Raw genomic sequence first — 15,016 nt, forward strand, 5'->3', positions numbered from 1 at the left:
AAAGCTACGTGCTTCCTGGGAAAATCCCAACAATAAGTCTAGAGGAGGAGGAAGAAGAGGCCAAAGGGAAGTCCTTACTGCTCAAACCGCTTTAATCTAAAAGGTAAAATCAAAAGAAGCTCCAAATGGAATCACACTCTAGATACTCTCTTCTAACATCCTACTCCTGAATCTCATTGAATGCTACTGAGACAGTCAAGTTTAATCATTTAATGTGTACAAAGATCCACAGTTCCCCAGAAGCCACTTTTTAATGTTCCAAGAAAGAAACCCATTTCCTTGTTTTAAAGGAAAACATAAATTTGTGTTTATAAACATGAATTTATTACATTTATAAACATACACTTCATGTTTATAAAAACATGTTTATAGAAATCCTTTATATACCCTTGTTTCTGTTTGACTTAGCAGAAACTGCTTTAATCATTAGTGGGTAGTATATAAATAGGATTTATGATGCAGGATACTGCATTCAACTGACCCTCTTCTTCCTGCAAAATATGCAGAATAGACTTCAGTTTGTGTCTTGGAGAAAAAAGTACTAAAACTGAGTGAAAGCAAACTAATTCCAAATATGATGGAGGCATGGAATACTTTGGGGGAAAATATTTATTTAGTGGCTGGCAATTTTATCTTCTAGCTAGTCTAACTTGGCTTGAGGTCATCCATGGATTTGACTGAAGCTAGTAAGCACGTTGGCTGCAGTTTAGTTAAACAAAAGCCTCCAGGAGGAGTTAAAAGATGCAAGTTTCATGATACATCGACTTTCTTTAGCTATGAAAGAATCTTAAGTTTTTGCCCACAGTTCTTTGTCAACTTCTCTGTGTTGCTAATACCACTGTTTCTAGGTCTGCCCATTAAATAAAATTAGTAAAGTTATCTGAGCTTAACATAACCCTTTCTGGTGTGGAGCTTAATCTGGTGTGGTTTTAATGCAGATCTTCTACTGTCCTGATTTACTGTGTAGCCCCCCAATAGCTATACTGACATACGTGAGTGGTGACCAGCCATGGCCCAGCAGTGGGTATTTCCTGAGTAGGCTTCTAAAAAGGCAATACATTGTATAACGACACTGACAAAAATAACCTATTTCAGACTACTAATTTTTTTGTGGAGTTAGCAACCATGCTCTTTAAGAGGAAAAACATTGCCAGTCAATCCTACCTCTGTCAGAAGTGTGAGAAAGGAGGTTTTCTCTTCAACTAGCAGGTTTGTGTGTTGCAACAATAATTGCTTATTGACTTTTACAATGTTGGCAGTTAGGAGACAGCAGAAAAAGCGTAAATCTATGTTCAAAGCTGAACCATGGAGCTTTTGGGGGACTGAACTGGGCATTACTGTTAAGTTTGCAAGCCTGCGTATGCATATATATATTTAAAAAAAAAAAAAGGAGAGGGAAAATAGAGCTTTTACAGGAATTTGGTGGTGGTGGTAAGGATATAGGTTTGATTTCAGTGCTGTTTGTAGTCTTTCACGAATTCTGGCTATGATAATGGTTTGCACTACCAAGTTGAGTTTATTCTGTTTTTTAATGTTGCATTATTAATTAAAAATGCATTAATCTTGCACTTTTGTGATGCTCAGAATGTCAGCACTTGCTTTTGTGGTCATTTATTCACACTTAACAACACCGGGGAAGTTTTTCTAACTGCTTGCAAGATTTGGGCCTGTAGCTTAGTATCTGCTGTCCCCCATTTTTCTTCATGCTGACTTCAGTTTCAGCCTGATTATAGTCCTGGGACCGCTGCTTCCTTTCTGCTCCAACTCCTTTCTCCCTCCTCCTCCCCACAACTTGTGTGAGAAGGATCATGTTGGGGTAGGGTTTATTGCTTAGGATTAAACTGTTTCCACACTACTTAAAACTTTGTGCTGTCATTCACAACTGTGTCTTAAAAGATGTGCTTCCCAGTGTTATAGGTAAACGCGACAAATTGACAACCACTCGGGCCGGGTTGCATAAATTCCAATTTATAAAATAATTGAGCAAGTCACAAGTAAGCAAAACAGCGCTGGGCGGCCGGGGAGTCTCCTGCTCCACCAACGGCGCGCGCGATCCCCCCCTCACAGTCCCCTTATATGCCTGTAACTTCTGTGGTTGCGCCGGCTGGTGCTGGGGGGGGGTTGGGATGAGAGCTGGGGTCTTCCTCTGCGTTGTGTGTGGTGCCCTTCAGGTCGCGCGCATACATTTCACAATACAATATCGCTCTGCTGGCTCAGTACAATCATTGTGGTGATAGCCCGTACTTAGCGCCTAGTTTCATCGTAAAATCACTTCCCGAGTTGATGTAACAAATTATCACCTATCACACCAGCAGATTCATATCTCAGCTTCTGGTTGATCAGGTGCAGGTGACAAAATAGCACTGACCTTAATACCGCATGGGACTGAAGAACATGTAGGCACTAGGTGTAGTAGTAATCCTTTTGTTAAATTAGATCAGTCTTCCTCAGAGAACGTGTAGCAACATCAAAAAGTATTTTTTTCACTTCTCTGACTTACAGGCTGGATGCGACAGATTTTTCCTAAGCCAGTCAACCGAATGAAGATGTAATTAAAGTCTTTTCTGTTTGGTAGCAGGGCCCGTGCGTAACAAATTAACCTCTGCAATCTGTGAAAGCCTATCTTCCATGTTAGACAAGCGCAGGTGTGTTAACAGACAAGCTCGGTAATGCGCTTCCCCTCCTAGCAGGGTCAGACACTCCTTAGTTTCACGTTTCAGCGTCGTGACATCCGCAGTGCCCGTGGCAGCGCTGTGTTTTACTCCTCGAGTGCCACGGGAGTGCGAAGATCACAACCCAGGGGCAATGGCAGCGCTGCTAGCGGTCGACGGGCCCCAGCCGCCCCCCCACCTTTGTCCCAGATTCGTTTTGTCAGTGGCGAGAGCTCTACACGAGGGGCGAGCCGCGACCGCAGCACCGCTCGCGGCCGCAGGCGGCAGGGCAGGGCGGCGCGCGCTGCATCGGGACGCGCCCTGCGGCCGTTGGGGCGCGTTTCCACACGCTAGCACCGCCCCCTCCTTCGCCAGCGCGAGCGCGACCGTTACCCGCTCCGCGGCCCCCGCGCCGGTGGGCGGGGCTCGGCCGCGCGCCATCTTGAGCGGCGCTGGGGTCCCCGGGCCTCAGCCCTCCCCTCCCGGGAGGCTCCGTTGCAGCTTGGGCCCGCTCCCTCCTGTAGCGGAGATGGGAGACGAGTCCTGGCTTCACTTTACAGTCTGAACAAGCACTTGGGGGAAAGGGGTCTCTCCACAGCTTTTCCCATAACTCTGTTCTAAATGAAATGCAATTGCTCTCGTGAATTACAAATTTTAAGCTGAATAAACGGCTAAGGAACTTGCATTGCATTTACAAAGAAATGAAATCATGTAATTTATATTGATGCTTTTAGTTGCTAGAATAACGGATAACCAGCAATTTTCCTGTTACAATTTCCTACTCATGAGTGTCTACTATTGCATATGTGTTTGTTTCAGGCATTAATATTGGGACAGAAAACTAGGGAAAAAGCTTGAATCTGTTCTGCTGCCTTAATTCTGTCAGCAGCCATGCTGTTAGGTCCCATCAGCAGCAGGCTGCTGCTGCTACCTGTACAGCTTCCCCACTGTGCTTTTATCAGTGTGTCTTCCAGGGATGCACGGTTTATAAAAGCTCCTTCTGTTGTTTCAGAGACCTGTGCTAATCTAAACATAACTCATTTCGCTTTGTGAGCTTACTGTCTTCATTCTTTTGTCTCATTTCATTTCAGCATCCACTTGTGTCATTTTCCTCTTCCCTAGTTCCCTACTTTTGCCTCTTCTCCTTGTGGGAGGCCATTTTTTTTCATTTGAGTGTATATTTTCCTATTTTCAGAGAGGACCTGCTGATCTGTGTGTTAGAGATTGGAAGCAGCGACCAGGGAAACTGCTCCGGCTGAAAGAATTGTCCCCTGCAGACTTGCAGGGAGTTGGCTCGAAGAGAAGAGTCGCACCATCAAAACAGTGATGATCTCTTCTCATAAGCAAAACCAAGCAAGGCCCACTGCTATTTCCAGACTATGCATTTTATCTGAAAAATGAAGGTAATGCAATAGGTGCAGGCTTAATGAGTTGTCTCATAGCACAGCAATGGTCTGTGGAAGAGCTGAGGGTAGATTTCAAGAACCTCCATTCCCAGTCTGTCTCAATCCTGCACTGATCTCTCTGCACCAACTATTCCCTTCACAGCTGCCTCTGACAGAAAACATGAAGTGCTGGGTGGGAAGGGAGCCCTAAGAGAAAGTGTAAAAACTAGACAGAGGGAATGAATATGTTCCTGTGGGCACTGAAGCCTTGGGAGCTCCAGCAGCCAAAACAGAAAGGGATGGGGGAAGTCTCAGAGATGTTTAGCAGAAAGACTGATTGCAGGGAAATAGATGAGGATCTTTTGTCCTGCTCAGCCTTTTAACTATCCTGATTCTCAGCCTGGTAAGTACTACAGGACATTCCAGGGGTTATGGACTGCCTTTTAAGTCCTGTTTCACAATGCCTTTCTATTTTAAAAAGGCGTAAGTTATATGAAGTTCTTTACCCTTTTTTTTGTGTATGACGCAAATTTCAAAATTATTGGAAATTTAGCACTGGTGGTCCTGTACTTCCTCAGAAAGATATTATTAAACTACTGTATTAAGGAGCTAATCTGTATGCATTTCTGTATATGATTGCAAAACTATGTTTAATACAATCTTCTGGCACCGAGAAAGTGACCTATAATAAATCAATTTTACAAAGTTTTTCAATGCAAGTAGACTACTGGTTATTACCTTTTTATAGAAAAAAAAAGTTCATATAGATAGGCTTACAGTGAATGCTACAAAGCAATAAGAAGACTTTTTAAAGTTAGTTACAAATTGGTAAACGTCAACCCAAAAAATTAAGCACAAAATGTCACTGGTAATCTGATAAAATGTATGTAAAAACTGTTAATGTATTGAATAAAGATTTAAACTTCATCTTAAAAAAAACAGTCCATAGAAAACATAATATTGAGTTAAAATAAAATAGTACAGAATGATGAAACAATAAAAAGAGGGAAAGTTCTTGTTAATTATTTTGTTTTCTAAGAATTAAAAGAAACTCCTTTATTTTACTCTTTCTCTGTCAGTAACCCCAAATGATGTTTTTATGTTGCTGTGTCTCTGCAGTTTACCAATAGGCAGATATTTCTTGAATGAACTTGCATGATTTTAACTGAGTCGTTCTTACAAAGGTAAGTCGATGGGTTTTTTTGGCATATGTTACGGTATTAAGTTCTACCCTGTTACTTCAGTTGAATCTGGAAAAAATACACCACCAAGTATCTTTGCAGCCATGGTGTGGGAAAAATGAGACTACATCCTGACCCCAGAGGTGGAAGAGGGCTGCCACCTTTTCTTTCCCCAGCACCTGTGAAAGGAGAGATCCTTACCCACCTCCACCACACAGGCTAGTTTGAAGAACATTGAATGTTCCCAAAACAGTGGTGTTGTGCTTGTGGGTATCAGAACACTTCATCAAATACCACAGCCTCTTCTAAATGGAATCAGTTTCTCTCTGAGATGTACTGTATTGCTATGAGGAGAGAAATGATATTGTATGACAGGATTTGTATGTGTGGATATGGACTTCTGCCACTGCCATTAACACCAGGATCACTGGGTTTTAGAGGTAGATCACCTCTCCATTGAGGAAAGGGAATGCTGCCAAGAAGTCATTTTCCATCCTTGAGAGTGGGGGTGGAATATTTCTTTGATCTTTAAAAAAACTGTTTGAAACCTAAGAAGTTGCAGTAGAGTAAACGCTTCTTTGCTTCTGAAAAAAAAAAAAAAATCAAAGGACATGCTTTACATAAACATTTCAGATTCCATGGTAGTATTTCTAACTGCTGTGGAAGCCTTTTAAGTATGCATAAGATTGCTAAAAACCTAAGTAAGTTAAATCCAAACTGTAATACAATGCTGTGACTTTTGTTATTTTAAAGCTATTTTCTTGGGGACAGGGAGGAACAATTATAGTTTTATCCTTTTACAGAGCTTTCAAATGGACTGGGGGCAGCACCCTCTTCGTCACCTGGATGGGACCAGAATGGCCTGGATTGCCAGGTGGCAGAGGCTGTTCTTTAAATTGTCCAGCATAATTGTAGTATTTCTTGTTATCTTATGATGATTTGAAATAGCTGGACTATGAACTGTCTATAAAACATTAAAGATAGCAAAGAATAATGACTGAACTTTTGACATCCAGTATCTTCCAACAGCTGTTGTGTACCAGCTGACAAAAGCCATATAGTAGAAACAAAATGTGACTCCCTGCACTTTTTTTGAAGCATATCCTTTTTAAGTCTAATCTTTATGAATGCCAACTCCCGCACACTAAACTTACCTAGGAAAGTGTGTTACAACACGTCAAGCCTTCATTTAAAAGACAGAACTCCACCAATTTTGAAAATGTGTGCAATTTCCTTTTTATAGATAGGAGTTTTGTTCCAATAATGTCTTGTGTGCATATACATTTGTGAAATGAAGGTTTTGAAGTCACTTACAGACTTGATAACAGAAAATGCAGCCAACTGCTTCATATTTGGAAAGAATATAAATGTATAACATTTAAGTGTTACCTGATACACTAATGCAGTTGTAAAAAAGAAGTCTGTGAATGTTTAGCTTGAAAAGCATATATGTTCATAAAGGAACAATTTAAAAAGTTTGAACTGTTTTAATTTTAGGATAATTTTTCTTTATAGAGTTTGACTTCATTGTTTAAACACCCATCGGTGTAAGTAAGTAACTTATCTAAGAAAGTGTGTAACTTAGCACTTGCTTAGTACACCCAGTGGATGCATATACTTTATCTATAGCATAACATAAAGATAAAATGTTGATTACTTCAGACTGTGCTAACACAGAGCAAAGTTAAAAATCGTAACTGTTTCTCCTGTTAAACTTAATGGATCGGTGTACAATCACCCTGGCATCTGATTTAACTTTGTTGATGTGGAAAAAGTAGATTTAAAGTAGTCGAACATGTAATTTTGTGTTGTTTGTTGCTGTTGGATTGATAGCTGTAATTGTAACCTTTCAAAACAGTACTGTTTAACTTCAAGGATGATCGCAGACTGTAAATTATTTTAATTCTTACATGTTGTGTTCTTTTGTGCCGATGGCTGAAAAGTCTTTTTAGCAGTTTGGTGCATGTGAGTTTTTAACCTAAGCAATGCCTATTTGGGGTACAAAGCCTGCAAGCAAAATACAGTATCTAAAGAAAGCAATAAATTGAGGTATGGGAGAGCAAAAATAGGTGGGTATTTCCCACTTTACACCTGGCTTCCAACAAAACTTTGACAGAACAAAGTTATTGAAGTACAGTATTATTAATAAAGGCAAAAATCTCCCTAGTTCATAGTAATTCTGACTTTCAACATATTAACATATATTAAGTTCTGCTGCTTAAATTTCATATTCATTTTGAGAAACCAAATATTTTATATTTAATGTTCACTGTTATATTGTTTACAGAGATATTAAACAAATTTTGCTATGAAGTTTGTACATGTTTTTATTTTATAAAATATATATATATTTGTTAAATACACAGCTAATTAACACTTATGAAACTGACAGTTTTTTTGGTATGATGAAAGAATGATGCTATTATTATCTTCCAAAGGGTAACACTGTCATCCTTGGAAGCCAATTGGAGATGGTATGCTGACCTAACCTACTAAAGAACATAGAGCACAGCTAATTTAAGGTAAGAAAATTTTAAATGCTTTTTATTGCTTTTTTTCCAGCATTAATGATCAAGAAAGAGTTATTCAGACAAATATCTTTCTTATGTATGCAAATTACTTGTTTGTTTGTTTATTCTTAAGCAAAACTAATTTAGCCAAGAATAGAACTGCTGGGTGCTTTTATCTTCATTATCTCTTCTCAAATAGCCATATTTATCCTGATGTTCTTATTTTGCTGGTAGAAACTAAGTTTAGAAACAGCTTTGTTCACTTTTGGCACTGTGACCTATATTTTGAGTTTCTGGAATATGTGATATTGGGTAATTGAGTGGTAGGGCTGAAAACCAAGCTGCAAGTTCTTTTGAGCTCAAGAAGCAAAAGGCTGGTGTGTTTACTGACACTGTAATTCCTTTCACTGTGGTTACTATGATGTATTATTAATGTAAAAACATTAAAATGAACTTAGTTTTCTTTAAAGTACTACCAAACTTATTTATAGACTGAAAAAATACAGAATACGGAGAAAAAGATAGCAGAAAACTTGCATGTCAAGTGTAATGTCTTTAAAAATTTTAGCCCATATTTTGAAAAAATAAAAGCATTTTAGTGAGCTCCAAGGTATGATAACCGCATAAGATGCCTGAATCCTTGTGTTGTCTACAGCAATGTTAGCTTAAAAAAACCCAACACATTTAAATAGAGGCATATATATAATACAGTAGTTAGCTTAACTGACAGCTTTGCAGAACTGTGTATTTCTGCTTATGTGCAAGAAATGGGAAACTGAAAGCTAAGAAAGGGAATGAGGATGTAGCCCCAAACCTTCTGCAGACATGCAGAAAAATGGGATATATGTTCTTTTTCGATGTTTCAAAGTAGGTCTGCAATATGTCCATATTCAATTTGTTGGAAGTATTCTGGAGAAGGTACTTAATGCCAGGTTTTCCAGCCCTAGATACTTTGCAGTGGAATAGGTTACTAAACGTTTGCTTTTGAAAAAGAAGTAGAGGTACATGCTTGAATGAGAAGCTAGAGAAAAGAGGAAAAATATCTGTATGACTTTATCTGCTTTTCTTTGAGTGCAAATGTGAGAGGAGAATTCATCAGTTGAAAACTGACCCTGTTTAAAATACTAGAATTCATTTTCCTGCCACATGATCATTGAACTAATCTCAGAATATACTGAACTAATTACATGATTTTTTTTTATTTTTTTTTTTACATTCCCTCTTGGATCATATAGAATGACTGTTTTGGTCTGAAACTTTTATTGCATATTATTTTTGATGGCAGACTAAACTTTCTCCTTTTTAATTTCTTAGGAGCATTACCACCCTGGGCTGAAGGGGCTATAGCCAGTTCTAGATGTCTGAAGTTTCCATGTATGTTTGGAATCTTGATGGTGTTACTCAGTTATGATATACTGTGTCTCCATGATGTACATATTTTAATTTGCTCTGAGCAAAAGGCCAGACTTCTGTACTCTAGTAGCTTAGGGGAAAAGCTGTATGTTTCAGGAAATAGTATCAAAAACTCCTATTCATACCAAAGCAAGAGAAGAGTTAATGTTTATGTGGCAGGAAGGAATGAAAGAAAAAGTGTGAAAATGTGTGATGATAATGTGCTTGATATGTGAAAGAACTTGTATCAGCAGATGTGATAGACTGATTGCATGCTTTTTGATCCTATCAAGTGGCATTTTAGTTGACTAGACAAAAGAAAATGTGTAATTCTTATAAGTCATGTTTCTTACAATTCAACATATAGTTTTTTCAAAGAAAGGTGCTTTTTACTATGAGAACTAGGAAGGTCAGATTGAATAGTGAGACAGTAAACTTCTTTTTCAGACGGAAGCAAAAAACAAAGTCCTGTAATGCTGTCATCTTACCTGTACAAAACTATGTAGGAAAACATTATAGAAGAAAATCTTTGCACTCACTGAATGCACTGACCTGAGTCAATAAATAAATTGTATTAAAAATTTGTATGATTTTTGATATTTTTACTGTAAATGAAATACCTCTGTATACTCTACACCTCAACTGGCCCACTTACTTTAAGATATAGGTGTCACATGGGCATACAGAGGTAAACATCTCCTGGTGCATTGATATGTCAGATGCTCAGAGGATCTGTAGTTTACTAATTTATCATGGTTGGCTTATGCTTGACTGTCAGAAGTGTAACTTCCACTTTTCATCACACAAATGGACAAGGCTGGAGATACATATATATTATTTTTGTGAAGGCTGGAAGAAAGTAGACATTTTCTTGTGTATTAAAAGAGAATCACTAATGCTGCACTACCTGGGAGACTAAAGTACTAATTAACTGATCCAGCAATCATAAAACATACTTTTTAAAAGGGTATTTTATGTGAGTGCTTTTGTGTGTTACGTGAGTGTATCTTTGTGGAAAATAGCTAATACTGACACTTTAAAAAAAAAAAAACCCTCTTCTGTTGAAGATAACAGAACTGAGGTGCATGGAAAAGATGAAAGTAACAAAGAGTAGGTAAAAAAAAGCATGTGACTTAATCAGGTGGAAAATTTACTTAAAATCTGGCTTTTGAGTCTTACTACTAACAGTAACAATAATTTGTTTCTCAGAGTTGGTACAACTGTTCACTTTTTCCAGACCATATTGAAATCTTTAGTTAGAGAAGCCGAGGTCCTTAAATGTCTACATTAAGACTCCAAGTAAAGCTGTCTAGTTCCTATAATTCCTATCAATGTGTTTGCAGAGTAAATCCTCCACGACCTGTAGACTCTCCGTTCAGCTCTGTGAAGCATGGGTGGAAACAAAACATCTCTGAAATGCACTGGGATTACTGGACTTGAGAAGTCAGGCAAACTGCTGAGATGGAATCTTTAGGCTGAAGTGTTTAAATAGGAGCAAGAAATCTCCTAAATTTTCATGTTAGAAAAGATATTTTTAAAAGCCAGTTGTCGTGTTTTTGTGGCTGCCAAAATGAGGAAACTAGAGGATGGGTGGCACTTCCTAGTTATGCTTGCTAGGAAAATCCATGATCAGGATGTAAGGTTCTATTCCCAAATTTCCAATCTTAAGTGACAAATACTAGACTACATCTGTTTTAGTGCAGTTTGATCTAAGACAATAGCATATTTAGAGCAGTTTTAGCAATAACTTTGCAAAGAGTAGAGCTTTCTCATGTCACAACTTCCTAGGTAAATGACTTTCCCTTCGACTTGCTTTAGTATCTCTGGTTCTCCCTGGAGTAAGAGATACATGGTAATTCATTTTCTTGCACATGAAGAGCAGTGACTGACAGGAGATGCTTCCAAAGCAAGAAGCTTTAATATAGCCATATTCAAGCTAACATATTGTAAGTAAGTAGCGCTGGTGGTATGATTGAGGCCAACTGTTAAACAGCGAAATTGAAGTAACATTCCAGGTATGACTGATGACCCCTGGGATGTATAACAAAGGGAAAAATACGGTCTAGAGCACTTCTGTGAAGTGCTAAGAATAAATTCACACTGCATCCTTAAAAAAACAAGGTGCATAAGCCCCGATATCACAATACCTTCCTCAGTCCTACAGAAATATTTCCTTTTTTTGGGGGGGGGGGGGTGGTCCACTGAAAGATACAGGCATGTGGTAAATGAACCCTGGGCACCTTGGAAATGCAGGGTAGTTTGGACAGTTTTTAAAAAAATCTTTAATCTGTAAGAGGATTCTACCACAACTGTCTCTGAGAGCCTTTCGTACAATTTTGAAAAGGCTAAATGGCTCAGAGAAAAATAATAGAAGTAAATGCTCTGGATCTGGTTTTAGATTGTTCTTTCTTATGCTTTCTATTTCATTTCAAATGACTTACAAAATACTCCTGCAGTTACTTCAGTGGATGTCATCCTAATGTCACAGTGGAATGGAAGTCTCTCCACACGTACACAGTGTTTTCCATATGTTGTTTTGCATCCATAAACCTGAAAATATGTAATAGCTAACTGTTTATAAGAATATTTACTTATAAATGTTGGTCTGGCTTTCTTTTTTTATTTTTTGTTTTTGTTTTTTTGACACCCAAACTAGGCTGGCAGCTGTTAGTGAGGAAGTATCTGTTTAAGGAAAGCCACCTTCAGCTTACTGGCAGTCACCAAGGATTCTGAAGACTGAATGGACTTGACTATTTGGCTGTCTTCGGTGCTAATACTTAGTACAACTGCTATTTCGATTGAGACAGTCTTACCACTGATAGAATGCAAAAGTTCTCTAACATATCTGGCAATTGTTAACTTAACTTTTAATCTTTAATTGATACATTTATTAGTTTTGCTACTGTTGGAGTGAGGGAGGGGACCCCGGAGTAACGATGAGTCTCAATATGAGTATGGTCGTTCTCCCTTTATTAGAGCTTACACAAAGTATATATATCATCAAGCAATACGCATGCGTTAGCAATAGTTACATGATTGGTTACAGTCTCTGTCCATACGTATAAAGCGGATACATGATTGGTGCAAAGTTGCTGACTATGCTCCATCGACATTTATGGAACCTAGTTCCGTCCAGACTTGTTTACCAGTTTTGTGAATACCTTCTTTTGTAGTGCTCAAGGCCGCTATACGGCCACGTTCAGCAGGCCTCAGCAGGTTCGCTTGCCTTGGCCTACATAAGGCCGCTTTCAGCAGGCTTGCTGGCCTTGGCCTAGATGCCTTCCTCTACCCCGAAGACGGGATTGCTCATCCCAAGCAGAGCATGCCCGCTCTCAATTAACCATTCCTCCACAATTCCCCCTTCTTGTTTGTGAGCAATCCAGGCTTGGTTCACTACCTTTAGCAGAGCGTTCTTAAAGCAGCTCAGGACTACGCATAAGCATAAACCGACGACTACAAGGATTAGTAAAATGCGTAAGCCTTCAGTAAGTAAGCTCGTTAGCCATTGTGGTAGAGTTCCAAACAGGTTAGTTAGCCAGTCATCGAATAGCCCATGGTGCTGACGGATCTTGCCGGTATGTTCCTTCAATCACTGCAATTGTTTGTGAATTGATTCACCATGATTAGACAAATTCATGCAACACATACCTTCAAAATCCTCACAACCGTGGCCTTGAGCTAATAGCAAAAAATCAATTGCAGCTCTATTTTGTAGAATAGCATGTCGCAAACTACCTTGATCCTCTAAGAGGTTCTCTATTATCTCAGTGGTGACGTTAGCTTGCTTCTCAGCCCAGCAAGCTAACCGGCCGATCTGATTCAGGGCGTTGCCTGCCGCTGCTCCAGGCACGAAGAAGGACAAAAACACTCTTTCAGTGGGACTACGTAGGGAAACTTGATCATTACAATTAGGTGAAAGCCCTATGGCTGCTCGTTTACTGCGGACGGCGGTCTCATTCTTCGTGATATGTTTCCACCAATTTTGATCCGGTGCCAGTAATGTCAGCTTACCAAGATAACAGGGACCACCCATTACCCTTTTCGGAATTCCCTGCCAGGCCCTATCACCACATATCAAAAAGACGTCTGGTGGCAGGGCCTTTGGGGTACCATTGTTCCAAATTAAGTGCCCCCTTTTCGCCTCAGCCCCAAGGGCTCCCAGCCCCTGACGGCTGGTGCCATTGGTGCCACAGAAGGAATCACGGTTTTGATAATCATAATAGACTGCTGTTGGGGTGACGTTCGTCCACCCTGTCCAGTTAAATAACCGGTAAGGCTGTACGCGTTCCCCAAAATAGATACAGGTTTGAGTCCAATTGCCTGATGTGTTCCCAATTCTCATGGACCCCAGCAGGTTTAGCTCCTGTGGGTCCCATGGCAGTGTTCTGTTTAGGCCTGCAATGAGGGTGGCACTGCAGTTAGCAGTTGACAGACTGCCACTGCAGCTTGCCGTGCTGTATTCCTGGAAGCTGTTGACATTTAGCTGGGGACCCCTTTTAGACAGGTTCGAAAAGGTTGGGTAGCAGAAGCTAGAGACAAACAGAAAGCGTGTTGCCCTGTCTTATTCGCCCAGGTAACCCACATGTTGTGTCTGGGCTCAATCTTGTAGAGCGCCATTACCACTGGGAACAGTATCCCCAGAATCAGGATTTTCGCCCTCTTGTTCGGTTGATGAGTCATGGCGAGTCAAGACAGGCTTCACGTTCTTGCTGGGTACCCACACTGGACCACGATCTTAATCGGCCGAACTCGGGAATATGTGTGACGTCCATCTGCCATAATTCTAGGGCTTTTAACCCTCTTGGATTTACCCCAAGCCCAATACCCGGGCCGTGGTTTCCGCACCTTGGGCAAGCCTGCACAATACCTCGGGCCTCGCTCTCTGTTAGGCCAAATTGCCTTTTTAAGCCCTTGGCATTGTGATGAAACATGTCGTGACTTTGTCTAGCCTGTTGAAACTTGTCCATAGGGGGTAGATGACACGCTGAGCTAACCAGGCTGTCAGCGAGCTGATTGCCTTGGCCTAGCCCCACGTCTAGCTGGTGACTACGAATGTGGATAACACAACAAGCTGCTGTTCGTTGACCCAGCACAGATCGCAAGGTAATGAACAGACTTCCCAACCGCAGGTTGGATGTTTCCCTTATTAAGGCATTCTCCAGTCGTGGTACTACCCCTGCTACATACATGGAGTCAGTCACTACGTTTAGAGGGGTATTTAACCAATGAGTTAGAGCCCAAACTACCGCACTTAATTCCAAAGTCTGAAGGGAATCCCGAGGCTGTCCCTCCATAACGTGCTGTTTCCATTGTTCACCTTCTTTTATAGCGTCCTTGATAAAGCCACTCCAGCGGGACTCCCTTGGAAGTCCGGCGAGGGGATTTATTAAGCAGGGAGGTACTCCTCCCTCTTTTCTCTTGCGCCTGCAGCTCCACTTTTTTCAGGCGTTCCGATAGCTCCTGTAGCACTCTTACGGTTTCTTCTGGTGACGGTGGTACTTTATTTCTGGTGCCAGGCGTGTTGTCCCCCGAAGACTCGCTGGACGAAAGCAGTGGGGGGTGCTCTGATGGAGTCTGGCGTGAGCGGGTGGTCTCGTTGAAGGAGGGTAGAGGCGGCCGCTGAGGTGGCGTAGACAGCGGCAACGGTGGATGCAGGGGACTGTTGCTAGGCAGCGGCGGGGGGGGAGCACTAGGAGGGGGTCGGCATTCCTTTCCACCCAAGTCTCTGAGGTCAGCAAGGGGCGCGGCCACCGCCCCTCTTTGAGCCTCCTCCGGGTGCACTTCCGCGTTTGCCTCAGAGCTCGGACCAGCCGGCTCTGGGGAAACCTCCGCTTTCTGGGACGCAGCGGGTGACGGCGCTGACGATGCCCCCCCCTCGGAGTTCTCCCGCGCCCTTT

The 15,016-nt window shown here is 40.9% G+C and overlaps 1 long non-coding RNA gene across 1 annotated transcript; it reads left to right on the forward strand.

Annotated features, from left to right (window-relative positions):
* Positions 1 to 4,965: 4,965 nt before the first annotated feature.
* LOC106490418 (uncharacterized) lies at positions 4,966 to 9,657 on the forward strand. The gene is made up of 3 exons (XR_001293606.2): positions 4,966 to 5,220; positions 7,656 to 7,739; positions 9,042 to 9,657. It is a non-coding gene; the product is annotated as an uncharacterized lncRNA (long non-coding RNA).
* Positions 9,658 to 15,016: the final 5,359 nt, after the last annotated feature.

The sequence above is a fragment of the Apteryx mantelli genome, chromosome 3, assembly GCF_036417845.1.
Source record: "Apteryx mantelli isolate bAptMan1 chromosome 3, bAptMan1.hap1, whole genome shotgun sequence".
NCBI lineage: Eukaryota > Metazoa > Chordata > Aves > Apterygiformes > Apterygidae > Apteryx > Apteryx mantelli.